General features: G+C 36.5%; 1 non-coding gene across 1 annotated transcript; it reads right to left on the reverse strand.

Moving 5' to 3' along the window:
• Window positions 1-20,401: 20,401 nt before the first annotated feature.
• Window positions 20,402-20,536, reverse strand: LOC111766099 (small nucleolar RNA SNORA16B/SNORA16A family). The gene has a single exon (XR_002798242.1). It is a non-coding gene; the product is annotated as a small nucleolar RNA SNORA16B/SNORA16A family (small nucleolar RNA).
• Window positions 20,537-21,084: the final 548 nt, after the last annotated feature.

The raw sequence follows: 21,084 nt of genomic DNA on the forward strand, positions 1-21,084 counted from the left end.
TTTGCAACTATGGTACTGTCATAATCCTACTATATGTCACAGAATGTTGGCAGCTGATCTAGCAAGATGGGAAAAGCCACCAACTCTTACTGTGTTTCGCCACATTGATGATATTACGATTACTTTTGACAGGATTAATCTCCAGAAATAGTGGCACTACCATTACAGTGCCTTTAAACCAGTCTTGGATGGGCAATCATTGATGTCAATGTCCAAGGGCCCAGACAGTCTTAAAATTCCTAAGGATGGTTTGGTTGGGCAAAATGAAAATCATAGCTATAAAACAGAGACAATCTCTAGGAACTTTAACAACAGGACAAGTTGTGAATTGGATGTTGCCTGCTACCCAGAAGGGTATGGGTGGGGCCTATGGCAAAAACAAAACAGGAAGCATGTACTGCTCAGATCTGGTCCCAACCATGGAAAGAAACAGAACAATGATATAGCCCTATTGAAAACAACTACTAACAGGATGTCTTGCTCTTATACAAATTGATCTTATAACAATATTTGCCAATAACTGTGTGAATATCATTGAATGTCATTTGACACAAATGGATGTATCAAAGCCACTTGTATGCAGCCTAAAAGGGCTTGCTCACAGTTGCATGTTTATTTGCAACAGTGGCGTGCTCTCCATACTAGCCTACTATCTGAAGATTTACATAAATTACTGTAGGCCAGTTAAATATTTAGTGAATCTGAACTCCCCTCTACCATCCATGCCTGCAATAAAGGAAAAAATAGCATCAATAATAGATGAAGTAGGTGTTCCATTGGAAAATGCCTGGTATTTTTGTTTCCTAGGCTGCCCAGAGCAATACTTTGAAGTGGTTCAGCTTAACAGGAATTTATTCACTTACAAACTTAGAATTTTGAGGCTGAGAAAAATGTTGAAATCAAGGCATATCAAGGCCATGTTATCTTACCAAAGACCAGCTACTGGCAATCCTTGGCCGCTCTGCCATATGAGAAGACACATGGTAGTGTGTGCTGGTCTCTTCTTTCTCTTTGGGGTTTGATGATTTCAATTACTTCCTTCCTTGACTATTTCTTTCTTTCCTTCTCTCTCTTTATCTTTATTCCATTTATAAAGGACACTGGTGAAAGGATTATTACCCATCCTGAACAAGGTGCATTACATTTTAACTGAAGTAGTCTCATCAAAAGGTCCTACTTACAATTGGTTTACACCTACAGGAATAAATTATATTTAATAACAGATTTTTCTGAGGTACATACAGAGTCACAGCACCACACCTAGTATACTGATGGTTCCTGAAAAGGACAGCCCCCAAGATGGCAAGCAATATCATTTCAAATAACTATGGGCAAAATAAAGATGGATGAAAGAGAACATCAGGACAGTCAATAGGCTGAGCTACAAGCCACCTGGAAGGTTATAGTCAAAGTAAAAATACAATTGTAAGATAAATTGCATAAGGGATTTCTTAAGTGTGTGTGTGCACTTTAGTGAATATGTACACACATAAAATATTACACAATAATGAGATATAAATTTATCAGATAAATTTTATATCAGCTGTGGTAATAATAAGAAAAAATGATTTCATTCTTTAGGAATGAGGTACTAGCTAAAAGAAATAATAATAAACTGAAAGAAGGAAGGGAAAAATGTACAAATTAATTTTGCTTTTTTACCTTATTCATGCTTGTTCTTGAAGTGATTTTCTATTGACTGCAGCTGTGGTTGCCATATCTCAGTTCAGATTCTGGAGAAGAGATTAGTATTATAATTACTGATATTACTAGGATGTCAACCTGGTTAGTGTTTGACATTCTAAAGAAAACCAAAATGAAAAAATAGGATAAATAAGGACATATTCTCCCCAAGTTACATTTAGAATATTCAATAATATTTGCAAATGAATAATATTTGCAGATAGAAATAATTATGCAATTATAGCTTTGAAGCGCTGAGATGTCAGAAATGTTTAAACATTCAGCTTTTTCCTTACAAATGTTTTAGTCAAAGCTGATACATGATTTTTACTGACTAAGGCTGAAGTTGAACTTCAGAAAATCCCTATTAAAAATCTTGTATTATTTTTGAGAAACAATAACCTACACAGAAAAAGGTGACACATATAAACAATGAAAACTTCAAAGGGAAACACAAGTCTGTATGTGAAGATGGAGCTGTGCTATGCTTTGAATGACAGGTAGGGGAGTAGAGTGGTGTCAGGAAGATGTTATGTGTGAATACAGAGAGTTGGCATGAACTCATGAATGGAGAGAATGGAAGGAGAACTGGATCACAGTTCTTGCTTGGGTAGCACACTGGAGAAAGAAATACCTCAAAAGGTGGGTGATATAATGTTTTCAGAGAAAATTTTACTGTGTTAGAATAGTCGGAATCACTAGTATGAGCCATATTCGGTAGCTCAATAGTAGAATTCAACTCCAGAGCTTCTTGCCAAGAAACTATTGGATGTTAGAAGATATCGTTGGGGGAATTGAAAAATAACAGTGCTTGTTAATGTGGAAGTGGTTTTTAGCACCAAACATTCTGAATAATTAAAGCATTGCATCAGCCTTAGAGATGAAGAGAACATGTGGGAAGGAGACCTTGCCCATAGTTTGCTGCACGCCTAAGGGAATTCATTGTTTCCTTCCTTGCTTCATGGGCCAGATGCAAGATGCTGGAGTTCTAGGGAATCTATAAGTAGGGCTTACAGATCAGTAGGGCTGATCTAAAATAATACACTATTCTCGTTACCTCAATAAACTCATGACTGCAAGAAATCTTAATCTAGAGAACACTTGACATATACATATAAACCTCTAAACATCCATTAAATCATATTGGGTTTTTAAAGAATGAAATAGAATGAAGATGAATTTATTTTTGATTTTGCAGTCTTTCTGAGTGCTACAATTTAGGGGATATCTTGTAGATTGAAGCTCCTGAATTCAGAGTCTGGCATGAGAAAATATCAGATCCTGGAGATTCATCTGTTTCTTCAGATGTTTAACAAATGAATAAGTGAGTAAAGATGATGATTACCATTTTCATTTTCCAAACAGGAGATATTTTTTCAACTTGGTCAGGCTTTGGAATCCAGGCTATATTCTAAGGATCAAAAAAAAAAACTTACTATATCGTGAATCACTCTAAGATTCTTCATTATCATACCTATCCTAAACTTTGCAAGTCCTTAAATATTTGCCTCAAAAAGTTCTGGAATGAAGTTGGGTATGAATGTGTATATGTAAGGTTAGATGTAAATATTTTTAACAAACATGATTCTTCTTAACAAAATCATAATCATGCCTTCAAATTTAACATTCTAGATCAAATGTTTTAATGGTATTTAATAAATAAGTCTTTCTGCCATCAAAGAAATGCTTTCCTTTACAGGAGATTTTTTTTTTTTTTTTTTTTTTTTTGGTATTCTAGAAATAGTATTCCAAATCACAGATCAAGTGGTTTAATAACGACATTTTGGGAAGCAAATGTGGCCCAAGCGGCTGGGCACCTGCCTACCACATGGGAAGTCCTGGGTTCAGTTCCTGGTGCCTCATAAAGAAGATGAGCAAGGCAATGAGCTGATGCAGTGGTGCAGCATGACAAGCTGATGCAGCAAGATGATGCAACAAAGTGATGCAATGAGGGGACACAATGAAGAAACACATTGAGAGACAAAATAAGCATGGGGATAGAGGTGGTTCAAATGATTGTATGCCTCCCTCCCACATGAGAGGTCCCAGGTTCAGTTTCCAGTGCCTCCTAAAAAGAAAAGGAGCAGACACAGAGAGCACACAGACACAGACAGCAGACAGTGAGCCCAAACAACGATGTGAATATATTTGTATTGTCATAGGTATGTTTTCTCTGTGAATGGTATATTAATCAGCCACAGAGTGCTGATGCAAAATACCAGAAATCTGTTGGTTTTTATGAGGGATATTTATTTGGGGTAGAAGTTTTTAGTTACCAGGCCATAAGCATAAGTTACTTCACTCACTGAAGTTTATTGCCATGTGTTGGGGCAAGATGGCTGCCAAAATCTGCTAAGAGTTTAGGCTTCTTGGGATCCTCTCTTCCCAGGGCTGTGTTTTTCTCTGGGCTCAGGTGCTGTGCTCTCTCCACAAAGCCAGCTGTAGACTATCAGGTGAATAGTTCTGCATCTCTCCCTGTGGCTTCTACCATGTCTAAGGAGCCATCTGTCTTTCTCTGTGTTCTTCCCCTGTGTGTTCATTTCCAGGGCTCCAACTCAAAACTCCAAATTAACTCTTCTGCCATGTTGTTTTCTCTGGGAGTCCCCACACACCAAGGGGGCATGGACTCAAATCCTACTGACATGACCCAATCAAAGCCCTAATCATAATTTAATCACAGCCAGAAGAAAAGACCAGTTCACAAACATATTCCAATATTTCTTTTTGGAATTCATCTATAATTTCAAACTGTTACAGATGGTGATCCAGGAAGTAGCTAAAAAAATTGAAATTCCATCCTGGGGAATTCCTGGGCCTTGCCTGAGGAAAAAAGACAGGCACTATATGCCAATCCCTCCATCTTAAAGCTTTTACTTGTAAACCTTATTCCTGTAAAAATAAAACAGCCTAATTATAATTAATGCCTAAGCCTTATCTCTGGAAAATCTTCTTGTTACTGAAATATGCCTTTTCTTTAAACCAAACTCAGCAAATAAACATACTACCTTCACTCTGATGTGGGTCGTGACTCCTGGAAATGATCCTCCCTGGAACTGAGGGATTATACCAAGCACTAACCAGCAATGCATTTGGAAAAAGCCCTTAAGCAAAAAGGGAAAACGTACAATTAAAAAAAGAAATTGTATGGCTAAGAAATTTCAAAGTGATTCAGGAGATTCATGCCCAAGGTTATGCTCATGCATGTGTCAGGCAAATTTCTCTAATTGCCACAGTACACAAAGCTTCAAACAGGAGTGCTCCACGAGGCTTTCTGGATATCCAGACACCAGAGGCAAGGCACATAGCCTCATGAAATTCTTCTACTCCTTTTATTCGAATCTATAATTTTCAATGTATCCATTAAATATATCTCTCAGAGACTTAAATATTCAGATTTCCATATGCCAGTTGACCCATGAATCCCAGCAGAGTTGCAGCTACCTTCTACTTTCCAGTTCTTCGGACTTGCCATGGACAACTAACAAATGATGATGATGGACAAGTCCCATCCCAAAAAACAAGGAGTATCTACAACTGCAAGCAAAACAATTCCTTCCATATGCCCCATAATATCTAAATCCCAACTCAGTCTGAAACATTCAGAGCGGATATCATCAAAATCACTCAAGATTGAAGAATGAACAAACATAAGGGGGGAGTATGGACTTATTGTAGTTATCATCTTGTGTTAATGGAAGAACTTGTATATTGATATAAAGACAGTGATTGCCAGACATTTAGAAGAAATGGGGAGGAATGAACAAGTGGAACACAGGGCAGCAAAATTGTTCTGTATGATACTGCAGTGGTGGACACATGACAACATACATTTGACTAACCCTATTAAACTGTAAGCAAAGAGTAGGACATATTGTAAACTATAGACTTTTGTTAGTAGCAATGCTTTGATATTTGTTCATCAATTTTAACAAACGTTATCACATTAATGTAAGATGTTAATAATAGGGGAAACTATGTGTGTGGGTGGGTGAGTGTGGGAGGGTTATATGGGAATTCCCTATACTTCTGGAGTAATATTTCTGTAATTCTAAAACTTCTTTAAAAATTAAGTTTACTATTACAAAAAAGGAAGAAAGTTGTATAGCTGGAAATTTTTAAAAAGTAAATAAATATATATTTTAAAATCATTTCTGTTCCCTTCTTGATATAGATGTACCAAATGACAAGTGTGAAGACTTAAAGTTCAGTCTTTGCTAAAGTCATTAGAGTATTCATGAGGGAAAATAAAGAACAAGAAACATAATTAATCTTATGTTTATATAACACAATAGAGTGAAGACAGAGGCTTTGGGGACTTAAGTCCCAAAAGACATTAGAAAAAAATAAAATGTGTTCTGTCTATTGTTTATCTACCAGAGAAATGGCCAGTAAGACTTGTCCAACTAAGATAGGTTTCTGAGTTATCAAATTTAAGTAATAGAGGGAAAAAAAATACTTATTCCTTTTTTTTAGAAAAATGAGGACTCAAGTATTAAAGAATTTTTAAGTGAATCATTTTATAACTACTTAATCAATGAAATGAATTCTGTTATCTAAATTGACTAACCTGATTTGTATAAAGAAAATGTGAATTTTCCTTATTTATATTTTAACCAAAATTTAAGTAAGCCTTTATTTTTACCACCGTGCAATAGCAAATTGTTATTTTTAGTTAATTTATTTAGTTTACACCAATAATGACTGACATGTCACTTTACCAGAACCTATATATATGTGTGTGTATATATATGTATATATATATATGAGTAAATTCAAGCACATATGGGCTGCATACTATAACACTTAATTATAGAAAAAATTAAATCTAGAACAAAACCTAAATTCAAATTCATATAGCAACAGAGAGAGGCACACACCAAATACACACATGAACACATATATAGATATGAAACACAATCTTATATATCTACAAATTATTTATTGTTATTTTCCCATTGTAAACTTTAATGGAAAAGTCAATTTAAAATGCAGATGCAAATGTGCTTGTTAAATTCTCTTGTTCCCACATTCTAGCACAAAAAATTGGATTCTCAAGAGACTTTGTAAGCCAGTCATGCAATTGGGTTAAAAAAGGTACGGGAAAGTGTGGAAAAGTGATGAAGTGTGATAGAAAAGTTCAGTAAAATATGTTTCATGTTTCAGGAAACACTAAAGACACCATACAACAAAAACAATAACATATAATGATTTTATTTATTAATTTACATGCAGTATCATTAATTCAGTGATATGTTCTTTGTTGCCAAAACTTTAAAATCCATCATGTTTTCTGAAGAATATAATGAATTTGGCTATGATTTTCTCAATTTAGATAATTGTTTCCAAAATATGAGATGTTTAGTGACATGTCCTCTGGTCTTGTCTTGGCTGTCTAACTTTGGTGCTTCCTTAATATAATTTTATTCTGGAAAGGCCTTTCAGTTCAATCAAATCAACTGCCTGTCATAAGCCAAGACATCACATATCACATGGATGCCATTTAGATTTAGAATCAAAGCTTCCCAATTCTTGTCAAGACTTTTCTGATTTTTCAATGAGAAAACAATTTCTTTTTAAAACCGACACATTTTTCATATTTTTTGAGGATAAAAGAAAAATTAAAGAAACAAATTGCTTTCTGCTTTACAGATAATATATAGTGAATGTCTAAAGTTTTAAAGTTGCAGCTACTATTTTCTTGTTTATTTTGCAAGTTTTTGGAACAAAATCAATGAAGAATGGACAGGGAAAATTGTTCTTCCTTGACTGAATTCATTTTCTTGGGAATAACTACCAGTTCTGAGATCAAAGGGACCCTTTCACCATACTTCTAGTTGTTTTTATCATTACTATTGTGGCAAACCTTGGAATGATCATTTTAATTAGAATGGATACCCAGCTTCACACACCAGTGTACTTTTTCCTCAGCCACTTCTTCTGTGATGTCTGTTATTCCACTGCAGTTGGGTTCAAGATGCTGGTAGACTTCTTTGCAAAGGAAAAATAAATATCCTTTGTTAATTATGTTCTGCAACTCTTAATCTTCTGTATCTTTGCAGATTGTGAGTGTCTCCTGCTGGCAGTGATGGCCTTTGATAGGAACAAGGTCATTAGCAATCCCTTGCTCTGTACAGTCAACAGTCCAGCAGGGTGTGCTCCATACTCATGGCTGGGGTGTACCCAGTGGGAATGGTGGATGCTCTGACACATATGACGTTAACATTCTGCTTATGTATTTGTGGGGCAAATGAGATTAATCACTTCTTTTGTGATTTACCTCCTCTTTACCTCCTTTCATGCTCTGATATACAAACCAATGAACTGGTATTATTCACCATTTTTGGCTTGATTGAACTGACAATCATGACTGGAGTTATAGTATCTTACGATTATATCATCCTATCAGTTTTATTTTTTAAAGATTTTAAAAAAAATTTCTCTCCCCTTCCCCCCCGCCCCTCAGTTGTCTGCTCTCATTTGCTGTGTGTTCTTCTGTGTCCACTTGTGTTCCTCTCAGCGGCACTGGGAATCTGTGTCTCTGTTTGTTGTGTCATCTTGCTGTGTCAGCTCTCCATGTGTGTGGCACCACTCCTGTGCAGGCTGTGCTTTTTTAGCACAGCGTGGCTCTCCTTTACAGGGTGCACTCCTTGCACGTGGGGTTCCCCTACACAACACCGCTGTATGGCACGGCACTCCTTGCATACATCAGCCCTGAGTGTGGGCCAGCTCACCACATGGGTCTCCCATGTGGGTAGGCGGACGCTCTATCAGTTGAGCCAAATCTGCTTCCCATCATTCTATCAGTTTTAAAGATCTGTTCAACTAAGAGGAGATTGAAAACTTTCACCACCTGTACAGCCCATTTGACTGCTATTGCAATTTTCCAAGGAACTAGTCTCTTCATGTATTTCTGACCCAGTTCTTCCTGCTCTCTACAACAAGATAAAATGACCTCCTTGTTTTACATCCTTATGATTCCCATGTTAAACCCCCTGATTTATAGCCTAAGGAACAAAGATGTAAAAGAGGCTTTGGAAAGACTGAAAAATAAAAGGTTGCTGTAAATATTTATATTAAATAAATACTTATGTATGTGTATGTATGAATGTGTATATTCTTTTGCTTGTATTTTTCATAAAATCATTTGAAAATTCATGAGAAAAAATTTTCAAATCCTAATTTTTAAAAAAAGCACTTACTAAATTACATTCATATCAAAATATCTATTTCCCTAAAAGATCAAATTTCATTATATGCCCTGAGGTTGTATGTATAAGTCCCTCTTTGTGTACTACATGCCTGACACTTTTTTCATTCAAATTTTTATTTGTGCAAACTTCCTTTGTGTACTATTTCGATTATTCTAAAATTGCATGTTTTCTAAGTGCTTTTGTATATTTAGGCCCTTATTATTTCATGGTGATGCCAGTAGTTCTTATATTAATTAATAATTGGATGTAAAAGCAAACACTCATTAGTTGAGCATTCAAAAATTCATAGTAAACTGTAAATCATGAAATAATAAAGATCAATAAAAATCCAAAGCAAAATGTCTAACTTGGTAGGCAGAGAAGGAAGGCTTCCCTGAATGGAATAACTGTAACTGAGATCTAAAGTATGAGTAATAATGCTAGTTGGAGAGAGAAGAAGATCCTTGGCAGAGAGTCAGGCAATTAGAGAGTGTTGAGGAGGACAACACCATGCTTTTAAAGAAGAAGAAATTAAATCCAGCATGCTTAGGTCATAAAGAACAATTGGAAGGGTCTGAAGAAAGTACATGCTAAAATGGTAATTCTCAACACTTCCATAATTTCTTCAAGAAAGATTTTCTTCTCTTTTGTTTTCTCCACACATGTTAAATGCTCCTTTGTTTTCAGAAACAAGTCTCTCCACAAGATTTATACAAATAAATTAGACTTGATAATTGACAGTGTAAAATTACGTGTGTGAAAACATTTCAGAATGGGATTAAAACCCAAGTCCTCCTATGCTTTACACATAGGCATTTCTTTGTGGAATCTGGGGTATGTTAGGGGTAAGTATAGAAGTAGAAAAGGACTTGCAGAATGCTTGTTCTAGGCAAAAGACTTTGTTTCCTCCCCATCATATTTTCTCAATTTACCCATACTGTGTTGAAATTCTTACTATGGACAGTAGCATTGCAGAAAAATATGCTTGAAATTGAAAAATTAAAGTTCAAATTGTGGAAGGACTTTTTTGGATTGCCACTGATATTTAATATTTAAACAGGGCTTTTAATTAACTCATTGTGCTTGCATATGACATCGTATATTACTACATCTAAAGATGAATCTGATTTTCAAATTGCACTTTAATCCACCTAATGAGTATGAAATAGAGGACAGTATATTTTAAGCCCTATAAATGGATTACCAAAATGGATTTGACTGTTTTGATCCTGTGTTTCCTCCTGCTTAAATATGCAAATTGAGGTTGAATTAGCAATTGTCGGGAATCGTGTTTAGGTTATTCATGACTCAGATTAGAGCTTGGAATGACAGCATGTAGGGATCTTTCTACCTTGGAATGCAACAGACAGAACCTAACCTCAAAAGACTGTGATCTATCAAATGATATCTACATCATTCCTCACCTCACTAGACCTGTTAACTTCTGTTTTTCCACCTCTCAACCTTGTCACACATATACCTACTGATAACGGAAATTTTATTTTCCAAATTTTAAATTACAAACATGTGTGTAGTGGGTTAATATTATAGGCTTTTTCCTATATCTATACTCCTTCCTGAAGGCTTATCACTGATATCCCAAAACACAAGAATGGCACAGTAATGGGTGTATGTATATTTATAAAACAGCAGATAGAAAGATTCAAAATGGTGATACTTAACCACATTTGTGAGAACAGAAGAACGGTAATGTTAATGGCCAAGTTAGAGAGAAGTAGGCATTAAATTCAGAAGAAGCAAATTTGTGAAAATACTTTATTATGAACAGGCTATGAACCAGGTGTCCAATGCCTCCCAAATAATTGTGCCATTTAATAAGCCATTCTTCCTTGCTAGATTTCAGTTCTCTCTCTGTAAAAGTGAAGTTCAATTTCAGTATCACTAAAGTCCTTGCCAGGTGCCACATTGTATCTTTATACATACTTAAGATTCTAATGCTGTTTAAACTCTTTCTACTACTGGACTGATTTTTCTTTTTACTACTGTTGAATGTGCTTACTTCTTTATTCACAAGGAAAACTCTTTCATATCACATTATACCATTTTTCACTTATAACAGGGAAATTACTTCACACAAAGATGGACTTTTATAAAATAGAAAATAAGAATATTTCCATCAGATATGACAGAATAATCTGCAGGAGAGGTTTTGAAATGTTACTCTGGTAGTTAATCTTGTTTGAGTATAAATAAAAAACACTTTCACTCATGTAGGTGCCTTGTTTTTCTTTATTATTCATATAATTATCAAAAGTGCCTGACACTTCAGCCTCACCAAAGTCCTTGATAAAATGGACACAGTTTGGAACTGATTTTAATATAAGATAAATCGTAAGAGAACTGATTCCTTAAGAGTATTGAGTCTTTGAATCCATATATGTGGTACATCTCAAATATATCTAGATATTCTATAAATTGTCTAAGTAATATTTTAGTTAATGATATGTTGTTTTATAAATTATTCAAAACCAACCACTTGTGAGAAAAAATGTCTGTCTTATATTTTTATGGGTTGTAAATGGTTCTTGTGCTTCATTTTATATTTTTAATTGCTAGCATATAGAAATAAAATGAATTTTTTATTGTGTAAACTCTGACATCCCAAATTGCTAATTTAGTCTAATTTTTAAAATAAATATAGCAGTGGTTTTTATATACACAATCATATCCTCTAAAATAAATTTAGTGTTCAACATTTGTGATTTTTTTTCTACTTTATGATGTGAGAGGTCATACTTTCCTTGGCCTGTTTTCAGAGTAAAGCATTCAGTTTCACTGAAAAACTTTTGCAATATGAATTATCTAGCAGTCTCCCTAGGGGTCTGGTCCTATTACTAAAGACTTTACTCAAGTATATTTTGTTTTAGTGGTTATGCCTATTGTAGCAGTTTGATATTATTTATGAATTCCAAAAAGAGATATTGATGATGTTTTTAAACTGGCATATTCCTTTGATAACCTTTGACTGATATAAATTCAAATACTTTACAATTATTTGATTAAATCAACATTAGGACTTTGATTTGTCCACATCATTAAGGCTTGCAAGGTTGAATCTCCCCACCCTTGGTGGGCTATATAAATGGATGCTTAATCAAGAGATCACAAAAAGAGATACACAGGGGAAGAAAGAGAGCTCCATAGACATGGAAGAGGAGAGAGCTTTGATGTTGTGGCCCTTGGGAGAGAGGAACCATTCACTTAGTATTTGCAGCTGAGAGAACAAAGCAGCTGAGCCCTATGGAAGCCTACAGTTGAGATCAGAAGAAGATGGGACCATGCAGGTTTAAGAGGGAAGAAGAAGGCTGAATCCTTGCAGGTAAAGCCCCCCATTATGCGTCAACACATGACAACAGGCTTTGTTGAAAAAAGTAACCTTGAGTTGAACTCTTTAGGGCTTTGTAACTGTAAGTTTTTACCCCAAATAAACACCCTTTATAAAAGCCAACATATTTCTGGTACTTTACATCACCATCCCTTTAACTGATTAATACAGAATTTGGTACCAGGAGAGTGGGATGCAATTATCAAAAGTTGGGATAGTTTAATTAATGGTTAAGGGGTATTTTTTGGAAATATTGTGAGACGCTTGATGGAAAAAGTCTAGATTGCTTTGAAGAGACTGTTGATAGGAATATGGATGATAAAGAGAATTTGTTGAGTCCTTAGAAGAAGTTAATGATGAAACTAGTATTGGAAACTGGGAGGAAAGGTGACCATGTTTTGAAGTCACAGGGGAATTAGCAAAATTGACTCCTGATGTTCTATGGAAGGCAGAATTTGAAAACTATAAGTTTAGACATTTAGTCAAGGAGATTTCCAAATTAAATGTGGAAAATTCAGCCTGGCCACTCCTTGCAGCTTTTAGTAAGTGTTAGAGGAAAGAGATAAGCTGATAACAGAATTGTTGGGCACAAAGAAACCAGAAACCAATTCTGGAAATTCCAAACCTCTGGAAATAAGTCCTCAAATAATACTGCCCCATTGGAGGAATTAACTAAACATGGAACTTGTAAGTCAGAATTGGAAATGCAGCTATCCAGGAAAGGCTTTTGGAAAGCCTTACTGTCTGATGGCTTGAACCCCTGCTTCTGGCTTGCTAAACAAATAAGGTTTTTTGAGAGAGCTGTGTGAATAAAGCCACTGACAGCTTGGATGAAAAAGGCCATGGAGGGAAGACATGGAGAGGAAAACAGCCCTAAAAGGAAAACTGTGGAAGCTGAGGTTTTCAGCTTTGCCTAAGATGTCTCCGTAGGCCAAGAGGGAAACCCCAGCCATGTGTACAAAAAGAGTGAGCTTTTGAAGAGGGTAGATGTTCAAGCATGCTGTTCAGGGAACGTGTTGCTGACCCAGACAATAGAGAGGGTAGAGCACACTCCCTTAGGGTTGGAAGAGTTAGGTCAACACCCTGGAGCTTTGAGAGTGTTGAACAAGTTCCCCATAGGTCAGGAAGGGTGAGATTGACACACATTGATCTGTGTGGGATGGGCCTGTCCCCCATAGATTAAGGAAGGTTAGATGCCAGGTCGCAAACCTACTCTTGTGAGATGGTTGGTCCTGTATGCCAGAGATTAGGGAGAATGTTGCCTACATCTCACTGCACTAAGGGACTTGAGACTGTTCAGGGAATCTGGGGCCATTACCTAAATTCTTGGATCGAGAAGTCTGGACCTTGTTCTTGGTCATCACCCAGATCCTTGAAAAGGATGGATCAAGAAAACTGCTGTTGGGCAAGATTGTGGAAAGTGTGGGCCTACATGAGGCCCCAGGGAGAAGACTCCATCATCTCAAGAATGACACTTGGACCTTGAAATTTAATGAAATATGCCTCACAGGTTTTCAGAAATATAGGGGACCTGTAACTCATGTTTCCCTTCTAAATTCTCCTTATGGTAATGCAAATGTTTATCCTTTGTCTGTCCCTTTGTAACCTGGAAGCACATAGTTTTGTGGGTTTCACAGGTCTACAGTAAGAGGGGGCATTGCTCCAAGACAAACTGCCTTTCTTTACACTGAATTTGATGTGACTTTGTACATAACATTGTTACAGATTTAAGAGTATTTTTTTAATATTGTAATTTCTTTTTTGGTATTCAGTGTGTGGTATGTGTGTAGTATGGCAGTTTGATATTATTTAAGAATTCCAAAAGATATAGATTATGTTTCTAAATGGGTCTACTCCTCTGAGCATGATACCCGTTTATTGACTTAAATTCAAAGATTTTACTTTTATTTGATTAAATAAATAGTAGGGGGTTGATTTGACCACATCATTAGGGCATGCAGTTATGAGTCACCCCACACTTCGTGGGCTATGTAAATGGATGCTCAATCAAGAGAACACAAAAAGAGATACACAGAGGAAGAGGGAGAACTCCAAAACACAAGTGAGGAGAGAAATTTGATGCTGTGGCCCCCTCTGGGAGAAATGAGTCATTTGCCTGATAGTTTGCAGCTGAAAGAAAAGAACTGCTGAGCCCTATGTGAGCCTATAGCTGCAATCAGAAGAAGCTGGGCCTGGAGCCTTAAGAGGAAAGAGGAAGGCTGAACTCTGACATTACTTCCTATCTTGCTTCAACATGTGGCAACAGACTTTGATGAAAAAGACAACCTTGGGTTGGACTCTTTAGGGCTTTGTAACTGTAAGCTTTTACCCCAAATAAACACCCTTTATAAAAGGCAACATATTTCTCGTACTTTGCATCAGTTGCCTTTGGCTGACCAATACACCTATACTAAATTTTCTTTATACACCAAAGCAGGTGTCTGGTGAAATGGCTATGCACTTTGATTACAAACCTAGTATTTCCTTTCTATGATGCTCACTCAATATAAAGGATAAATTACTAATTAAGCTATTCAGTTTTGTTTATGTTTTAAAGAATATGGAAGAAGATTCTTGCACTTTGATTATATTTATATTGTGAGTTCACTCATGTTATATATCCTATCATTGATGGAAGGCTTTGCTACATAGATGACATTCCTAAGGATTCTTTACAGTACAAATTTGCTAACATTGTCTGAATTACTAATCATGACGAGAAGCTTTTATATTTTGACTAAACTGTTTCTTCAGTGTGAGTTCCCTGGTATGTTAAGGTTAATTCTATGCCTGAAAACTTTTCTGTATTTAAAACATTTATAACAAATGATGTGCTATCACCTAAGGTCAGAACATTGCCAGAAGATTTTCCAACATATATATCACTATAGGTTTTCCCTCTAGTTTGAGTTCTGTCATGTTGTCTAAGGATATAAAAACAAATTTAATGCTTTCTTATATTGATGACATTCATATGTGGTTGTTCCCAAGTGTTAATCCTCTCACTTCATTTAAGTTCACAATAATGGGTGAAGGCTTACACACAGAGATGGCATTCATATGATTTCTTTCCACTTCTCTAAGATGAAAACATCTGCTTTCTCACATAAATGGCATTGATGTGGTTTCCCTTCAGGGAGTCCTCTTGTAGCAGTTTGATATTATTTATTACTTCCAAAGAAGGTATTTGATTATGTTTGTAAAATGGTCTGTTCCTCTGGGTTTGATACCCTTAGATTGAATTAAATTCAGCTGAGATGTCTTTGATTAAATTCTGTTAAGATTAGTGTTTTGATTTGATCACATCATTCAGGCAACTCAATTTAAGTCCCTAACAACTTTATGGGCTATATAAATGGATGTTCAATCAAGGAAACACACAGAAGTAGATACACAGAAGAACACAGTGTAAGAAAGACAGCTTCATAGACAAGGCAGAGACCCCAGGAAGAAAGATGATCTATTTGCCGATAGTTTATAGCGAACTTTGTAAAGAGAACAGACTAGTTTGAGTCTGGAAAGAAATGAGCCCCAGGAAAAGAGGCCAGCCTTAAGCTAGCCTACTGCTAAGATGGGAAGAAGCTGGACACTAGAGCCATATGAGGGAAGAGGAAGGCTGAAATCTTGCAAAGGTTGCCTGCCATCTTGCTCCAACACATTGCAACAAAGTTTGGTAAGTAAGTAACCTCTAGTTGCACTGTTTAGGGTCTTGTAACTGTAAGCTTTTACCCCAAATAAATACCCTTTGTAAAACCAACAGATTTCCGGTACTTTGCATCAGCACCCTTTTTGCTGACTAATACAGAATTTGGTACCAAGAAGTGGGGGTGCTTTTGAAATTCCCAAAATGCAGGAATGATTTTATAAATGTGTAAGGAGTATTTTTTGGAGGAATTGTGAGATGTTTGATGACAAAGGCCTAGATTGCTTTGAAGAGACTACTCGTAGGAATATGGATGCTAAGGAGACTTTTGATGAAGTTTTAGAAGGAAATGATGAAACAATTATTGGAAACAGAGGAAAGACATATGGAAGACAATATTTGAAAATTAAGGATTTGGAATTTTAGCCAATCAGATTTCCAAATTAAATGTGAAAAAATGCTTCCTGGCTTTCCCTTCAGCTTATAGCAAACTATCAGAGGAAAGAGATAAGCTGATAACAGAATTTTTAGAGGCAAAACAAACAGAAACTGATTCTGGAAATTATAATCCTCTGGAAATCAAGCCCCCAGACAACAACGCCCCATTTGAGGAATTAACTAAACTTGGAAATTGTAAGTCAAGATTAAAAATTTAGTTATCTAGGAAAGACTTGTGGAAAGTCTTTGATTGTTTGAGCCCCTGCTTCCTGCATGCTAAACCAATAAGCTTTTTGAGAGGGCTATATGAACAAAACCACTGCCAGCCAGGACTAAAAGGGACATGGAGTGAGGAGATGAAAGGGAAAATGACTTTAAGAGGAAAACCATGGAAACCGAGGTTTGGAATTAAGAAATCTCCTTGGGTCAAGAGAATCACCCCACCTATGCATACAGAGAAGGTGAGTTTGTCCTGGCAGCTGAAGGGTGGATGGGTCAGCCCACAGTTCAGGGAGAGTTTTTTCTGTCCCAGGCTACAGAGCGGGTGGAGCACATTCCCCAAGAGTTGGGGAGAGTAAGTTTAATACCCCATAGGTCATAGAGGGGTGGGCCTGTCCCCCATAGATTAGGGAAGGCAAGGTCACCAATTCATGCTCTGAGAGGGTTGGTCTTGTACTCCAGAGATTAAGGAGAATGTTGCCTCTACTTACTCTACCAAGGGACTTGAGACTGTAACCTGGAATTGAGGAAGGTGTGGCTATCACCCCAAATATTCTTGGTCAGAGAGTTCTGGAGCTTGGTCACCACCCAGATGTTTGATGAGGTTGGAACCAAGAAAATAGTTGTTGGGCAAGTCTGTGAAAAGGGTGGTACCCCATGAGGCCCCAAGGATGAGAAGAAACCAACATCTTAAGAATGACTCTCAGACTTTGAAATTTAATGAAGTATGCCCCACAAGCTTTCAGAAATGTAGGGGATCAGTGACTCATATTTCCCTCTCAAATTCTATTTATAGTAATGCAAATGTTAATCCTTTGTCTTTCCTTTTGTATATTGGAAGCAGATTATTTAATTGTAACTTTCACAGTTCTACAGCAGAGGGAACAAACTGTATTTCTATAACTGATTCACTGTGATGTGATTTTGTACTTAACATTGTTACTTATTTAAGTTTTTTTTTTTTTTTTATTATTGTAATTCTTTTTTCAGAATTCAGAGGGTGGAGTGGGAGGATAGTGATTTGCGTTATTTATGATTTCCAAATAAGATATGTGATTGTGTTTGTAAACTGGTCTGTTGATCTGGACAAGAAACACTTTGATTTTATTAGATACAGCTGAGATGCCTTTGATTCCATTATGTTAAATTAGGGCCTTGATTTGACCATATCATTCAGGTGACTCAGTTTAATTGCCTGCCCCCCTTTGTGGTCTGTATAACAGAAATTCAGTCAAGGAGACACACAGAAGTAGATACACAGAAGAATAAAAAGGAATAGAGACCACTCCTCAGACAAGGCAGAAGCCTCAAGAAGAGAGATGAACTATTCATCTGATAGTTTACAGTTGACCTTGTGAAGAGAAAAGAGCAGCTGAGCGCAGAAAGAAATTAGCCCTGGGAAAAGAATGAACCCTATGCCAGCCTACTGCTGAGATCAGAAGAAGCTATACCCTGGAGCCTTATGAGGGAAGAGGAAGTCTGAAGCCTCACAGAGTTTGTCTGCCATCTTACTTCAACAAGTGGCAACAAAGTTTGGTAAGGAAGTAACCTTGAGTTGGACTGTTTTGGACCTTGTAATTGCAAGCATTTATCTCCAATAAATACCCTTTATAAAAGCCAACAGATTTCTGGTACGTTGCGTCAGTACTTCTTTGGTTTACTAATAGAACTCTCATTTCCTCTCAGGCAATTAGAATGGATAAAAGCTTTCCCACAGAGATAACATAGAGTTTATCTCCAAAATGAGTCATCTTATATTGTTTAAGGCCAGATCAACTGGTGATTGGTTTCCCATATAATATAGATGTCATTCATAAAGTTTCTCCACTGTGTGACTTTTCTCATGTTTTCTAAAATAAGATAATTTACTGAAGGCTTTTCCTTATATATGACATTCAAAGTTGCTCTCAAGTGTTGTTTCCAAATATGTCATAAGTCGTATGTCACATGACTATCATTTTTTAATGCTGCTATCCCTGCCTGAACTCTAGTTTCAGATACATCCCATTCATTCTCACCAAAGTTCCTCTCCTTGCTTCTGCTGAGAACATACATCTAATTTCCAGACTTGATAACCTATTGTTTTCACTACTGTGGTCTAATGCATTCAGCTTTTTCCCAATAAGACCAGATGATTTAAAATCTCCAACATTACATGTCTGAACAGCTTTCCTTGGGATGCCTCCAGCAGGTCACTCTTTCTGGGTGAAGTCTATATCTTTCAAGTATACTAACCTCAGTGGTTGTATTGTCAGCAATGCATATGACAGCTCTCTGCTTCTGAATTTCTAGCACAACCAGAAAAGAAGTAGTTGAGCAAATGTGGATGGAGCCCAAGTAGTTCCAGATCCATTGCTGATGTGCACAAGGGGTATCGTGCCACGCAGTGGTGTCCCCCGCCTATGGGATCTCCACACACAAGGAGTCCGCCCCGTAAGGAGAGCCGCCCAGCATGAGAAAAATGCAGCCTGCCCAGGAATGGTGCTGCATGCATGGAGAGCTGACACAGCAAGATGATGCAACATAAAGACAAAGATTCTGGGTGCCACTGACAAGAATAGAAGCAGACACAGAGAACACACAGCAAATGGACACAGAGAGCAGACAACTGGGGGGGAGGGGCAGGGAAGGGAAGAGACAAAATTTTAAAAACCCTTAAAAAAACAAAAAACAAAACAAAAGACAGGAATAGAAAGAAATTTTCTCACAATGGTAAAGGGCATATATGAAACACCCAGAGTTAGCATTGTACTGAACAGTGAAAGACTGCTATTCTAGAATTTCTAACTAGGGCAATTATGCAAGAAAAATAATAAAAGTTTTCCAAATTGGAAAGGAAGAAGTAAAACTTTCACTACACACTGATGATATGATCTTATATGTAGAAAGTCCTGAAAAATCCACATAAAAAGCTACTAGAACTAATAGCTGTGTTCAGCAAAGAGGAAGAAGACAAGATTAATAAGCAAAAATCAGTAGTGTTTCTATATACTACTGATGAGCAATCTGAGGAGGAAGTCAGAAGAAAAAATCCATTCGGAATAGCAACTCAAAGAATCACAGTTTAGGAATAAATACAATCAAGGATAAAGGACCTGCATTCAAAAAACTACAAAACATTGCTAAAGAAACCAAAGAAGACCTAAATAAATGGATGGGCATTCTGTTTTAATTGATTGGAAAGCTAAATATCCTTAAGATGCCAATTCTACCAAAATTGATTTACAATGCAATCCCAATTAAAATCCCAACAGCTTTTTTTTTTCATAAATGAAACAGCCAATTATCAAATTTATTTCTAAAAGTAAGCGGCCTCAAATAGCCAAAGACATCTTTAAAAAGAAGATTGAAGTTGGAAGACTCTCATTTCTTCACTTTAAAGAGTATTACTAAGCTACAGTGGTAAAAATAACATGTTACTGGCATAAAGAAAGATATATTAACCAGTGGAACTGAATAGAGAACTCAGAATTAGACCCTCACATCTACCATCAAATATTTTTTCCCCATAGAGTCACCAACATATCAGACATAAGGGATATAAACGCTATGCAAAATGCAAAGGACTCTGCTTGCAATGTTCACAATTTCCACCTAATCAAAAACACAGTGTCTTTTAGCCTGTCTCTACCCAAGTGTTTCTCCCACTCTAAGTCCAAAATCACAGTTAAGGAGATAGCTTTTTAGTTTTCAGAGTTCTGCTCCAGCAATAAACTGGTATCTTAAGACTTCTTAACATTGTATGGGAAATCAGGGGGTAATCGGGTCCTGAGAATCCTGTCTTTCAAAACCTGGTCACCCTGGAATCCTCACTCCCCTGAAAGACCACAGTCATCCTGGAATCTTCATTCAGCAAAACTAAGAAATGCCATATACAATGGAAACTGTATTTTCCCAAAATGTTGCAGATCAGTTACAGCAAACAGAACGGAGACGATCAGGAAAAACTGTCATTCTGGGCTCCTTTTTGACCATAGTAGCTATGTGGAAGCAGCTACAGATTTGATGCAGTCAAATGATTTTTTAATGTATTGCCAAACATACCCAGCTGGGACAGAACAGTCTATTCAACAAATGGTGCTGGGAAAACTAGATATCCATATACAAAAGAAAGAAAAAGGACCCCTATCTCACACCTTATACAAAAATTAACTCAAAATAGATCAAAGACTAAGTATAAAAGCTACAACCATAAAACTCCTAGAAGAAAATGTACAGAAACAGCTTCAAGATCTTGTGGTAGACAGTAGTTTCTCAAATCTTACATCCAAAGCAGGAGCAATGAAAAAAAAAAAAAGATAATAAGGACCTCACCAAAATGAAACACTTTTGTTCTTCAGAAGACTTTGTGAAGAAAGTAAAATGGCAGTCTACTTTTTATTGGAAGAAATATTTGAAAACCACTTATCCTTTAAAGGTTTGATATCCATATTATATAAAAAGATCATATAACTTAATGATAAAAAGACAAGCTGCAGCTTAAAAAGTGGAAAGGGGACTTGTGTGGATATTTTGTCAGAGAGGAGATAAGGATGACCAGAAAGCACATGGAAGTATGTTCAGTG

This window comes from Dasypus novemcinctus, chromosome 10 (genome assembly GCF_030445035.2).
Source record: "Dasypus novemcinctus isolate mDasNov1 chromosome 10, mDasNov1.1.hap2, whole genome shotgun sequence".
NCBI classification, from domain to species: domain Eukaryota; kingdom Metazoa; phylum Chordata; class Mammalia; order Cingulata; family Dasypodidae; genus Dasypus; species Dasypus novemcinctus.